The sequence below is a fragment of the Vigna umbellata genome, chromosome 4 (genome assembly GCF_029865625.1).
Source record: "Vigna umbellata cultivar VRB3 chromosome 4, Vumbellata_1.0, whole genome shotgun sequence".
Lineage (NCBI taxonomy): Eukaryota > Viridiplantae > Streptophyta > Magnoliopsida > Fabales > Fabaceae > Vigna > Vigna umbellata.
Genome location: NC_142168.1, coordinates 24,459,302 through 24,463,154, shown reverse-complemented (window position 1 = coordinate 24,463,154; position 3,853 = coordinate 24,459,302). Strand labels below are relative to the sequence as shown.

Below are 3,853 nucleotides of genomic sequence, written 5' to 3'. Positions count from 1 at the left end.
GAGGGAAAGATTGTAAATGCTTATGTTACTATGGGTTCGTAGCTGACGGAACGGTGAAGGTGCAGAAGAGTCAGCCGACTGATGATACCAATTATGTCAATGAACCGATCGGTAAAATCAGCCATTAAGGTAATCAATAGTAATAACTGTCGGGGAGTTAATGAAAATAATTGTCATTTATTAACAATTAATATTGTCATTCATTGGTGGTTAATGAGTCAGACCTAACGGTAAGCTCATTATAATTTATGAATATTTGTCTAGCAAAGAAGAGTGGTAACTTTGTTCTGAACTTTGAATTCTGATAACTAAATCTTGATTACAAGATTATTACGCAAAGTCACTGACTTGAGCGTCGGAGTATCTTTTGCAGGCACCCTCCCCCGCGGCTTAGACAAGAAGAAGAGAGAAAACAACACAATTGAGAACGATCAACTTTGAATGTTTTGGATTAGGATTCTAAATCCTGCCGAAACATTTTGGCGCCCACCGTGGGGCTGAACGACATCCCTTTTTGGCCACTAAAAACCAGACGAGCACTCGGTCTCAGTATCAGAACTTCGATCAAACCCTCATCTATTGACCCTGATCGGTGACGGCAAACAACGTCAACCAACTTCGCCATTTGCGAGCACTCTATTTTGTTCAAACATATCTATATAACCATTTTAATGTTATTTTATTATTATTGAATAATTTAATTCAAAATTATATTATTGAAAAGATTTATTCAGGAACAAAGTATTGGACTAAGGATGCACCTGAGATGCATATGTTATTCAATATTTATTCAAAATTTATCCTTAATTGGTGCACTTGATGATAAAGTTGCAAGGAGAAAAGGTAAGCGTGAAGCCTTTGAATGCACTTTTCTTGATAAAGCTGCAAGGATGCACTTTTCTTGATATATAAGGCTGCAAGGAGAAAAGGTATGGTGGAGCCCAAGGTGATATACGAGACGAAACAGAAACCCAAAATAAAAAAAAAAAGTTATGTTGTCCTTTCTACACTCAAGAAATCCACCACACAACATGATTTCAAAAGCTTTGGAAGGCTGGCAGCGTTGAGTCGCGAGCGCGCCTCTTTCCTCATCCGGTAGTCATAAGCCAAGTGCACAGTATCAGACATTCAGAGCATCCTCCAAGAAAAGCTCGAATCCGCCCCCGCCGCTCCTAAATCTCCGTCGCGCCCGGTTTACTCCACAACGACTCCAATTGAACCTCACGGGTCCACTTTGTCGATCCGCTATCAGCACTTTGGAGTCTGATCTCGCCAAGATCTCCCGCTCGTCATACGATGACCGATGGCAAGGGCTTTTGGCTTAAGGTGGGGGACAATCAGCAGTAGCAGCTATAGTGGAGTGGCGGCCAGGGGGGAAATGCGCAGAAGGTTGTACTTCATTGGTGCGTTCGAGTATTTAATTAACGATTGAGGCTGCGGCTGAGTTATGCTATCCAGATAAGCGTTTTTGGCGAGAAACATACAACAACCGGTTTTTGTTCTAAATCTTCAAACCCCAATAATGGATTATCGTTTTTCCCCTCTTTTTTAAGCTTTTATCATGGTGCAGAGGATTGGGTCAGATTGCATTTCCTTTCCCTTGGTGGCGGACAGCGATTCGCTGAATGGAAGGAGGGTGATTAATTGTTCTGTTTGTTTTATTAATTTTTTTGGTAATTGATTAATTCTTGGAGTGGCTTGGATAATGCGACTACATTGGGGATAAAACTACAAGTGGATTCTTGATAACTTCGTGGTGGTTTGTGTTTTCCAAAGTTATTATGTTTTAAAATGATTTTGGTTTAATAAGAAAAAACTCGTAATTGACAATCTTTCCTGTTTCAAGATTGTATTCTAATGCAATCTGAACTTCGCGGAGAGTGCATTTTTTATATATTAGTTTTTAACTTGAAGTGTTGACTTGCGTGTCATTGTTAAACTTCAATCTTTCCTCCTTTGGACACCTCCTGGTACTTTCATTTTAAAAAGGTTATATGTAGAAGAGAAAAGATTCAATTCAATAAACTACTTGGCCAACTTTGAGCAACCGATCGGCAGGGAACATTTTTCAACTCGGTGAGGCAGACTCTTCGTGAGCTCTCACCTTGGTCTTAGGGCATGCTCCTAGTGAACTCCTAAGACCTAAACCGAGCGGTGAGGCAGTCTTCTTTTGTGAACTCTCACCTTGATCTTAGGGCACGCTCCTAATGAACTTCTAAGACCTAAACCGAGCAGGTGAGGCAGATTTCTTTCGTGAACTCTCACCTTGGTCTTAGGACACGCTCCTAGTGAACTCCTAAGACCTAAATCAAGCGGCGAAGCAAGCTGTTTCGTGAACTCTCGCCTTGGTTTGGGAACACTTCAAAGGAACTCTTAGCGCAAAACTCGCTCGGACGATAAAGAATTCATGCTAGTATGAATTGAAACTCAGGTAAAATCCTCTGTCGATCGATATAACATTATAAACCCAACACAATATTAAAAATTTTGCTAGGGGTTGGGAGGCTTATGTTACTACGGGCTCATAGCCGACCGAACGTTAAAGGTGTAGAAGAGTCGGTCGATCGATGATACCAATCATGTCAATGCACCGATCGGTAAAATCAGCCGTTAAGGTAATCAATAGTAATAACTGTCGGGGAGTTAATGAAAATAATTGTCATTTATTGACAATTAATATTGTCATTCATTGGTGGTTAATGAGTCAGACCTAACAGTAAGCTCATTATAATTTATAAATATTTGTCTAGCAAAGAAGACGGGTAACTTTGTACTGAACTTTGAATTCTGATAATTAAATCTTGATTACAAGATTATTACGCAAAGTCACTGAATTGAGCGTCGGAGTGTCTTTTGCAGGAACCCTCCCCCGCGACTTAGACAAGGAGAAGAGAGAAGACAACACAACTGGGAACGGAAAACTTTGAATGTTTTGGATTAGGGTTCTAAATCCTGTCTAAACAGCTTACATTCCTCGAACCCCTCTTGGACGATTTGGAGAAGGAGAGGAAGTGTCTTCGTTGGTGGCATTCCTGTGTTTACCAGCAGCCTCCTACATTACAGGACAGACCATTTCTGTCGATACCGACTTCACTATTAATGGCCTCCATATAAGCTAGACTCACTTAAGCTTATTGTAACATTTCCAGTGCTTATTGTTTAATGAAATATGTATTATAATGATGGAATATTAAAAATGTGAGAGTAAGTGAATACTTTTTCTAAATATCGTGCAATATATATAGAATTGTAAGTATGTAAATTTTTTAACCCCATTAACCCACCCCTATCTCCTCTCATTTGTCTTCCTTTTCCCTTTTCTCTAATTTTTCCCTCTCCTAATCTTCACATAGGAGAACTCTAGAGGAGAATAGCTCCTTCTCTTTCAAATTTATCTTCCACCTATCTTTGTACAACCACACACAAGAGAGAGAGTGCTTCATCCTTTCCAAATTTTCTTTTACCACAAAACAAGTCAATCTTTTAAACTTGGAGTTTTGTTTGTGGTAAATTGTTTTTTAGATAAGGGAAGATAATCATAATCGTCGCTTGTTAAATGCCGTTGTTTAAATAGATGAATTTTAGATTCATTGTCTAAATAGATGAATTTAAATTGTGTTATGGTTTCTAAATTGTTGAGTTGCTTGATTTTGGTTTGGATAGACTAATATGTTTGATTTAGCGTTTTATTTGTGAGATTGGTTTGATTGTGTTAGAATCATCCAATCTATCATATTTAAGGTTATTTTAAACTAAACATTGAATTTTTCACTTAAGAGAAGCTAAAATGAACTAGATTAGATTTTCTAACACAATTGAATTTGATTGTTTTTTTGCTAATACATAGTTGGTG

The 3,853-nt window shown here is 38.5% G+C and overlaps 1 long non-coding RNA gene across 1 annotated transcript; it reads left to right on the top strand.

Moving 5' to 3' along the window:
- Positions 1-2,306: 2,306 nt before the first annotated feature.
- Positions 2,307-3,273, top strand: LOC148199656 (uncharacterized). Its single transcript, XR_015785783.1, has 2 exons — positions 2,307-2,431; positions 2,860-3,273. It is a non-coding gene; the product is annotated as an uncharacterized LOC148199656 (long non-coding RNA).
- Positions 3,274-3,853: the final 580 nt, after the last annotated feature.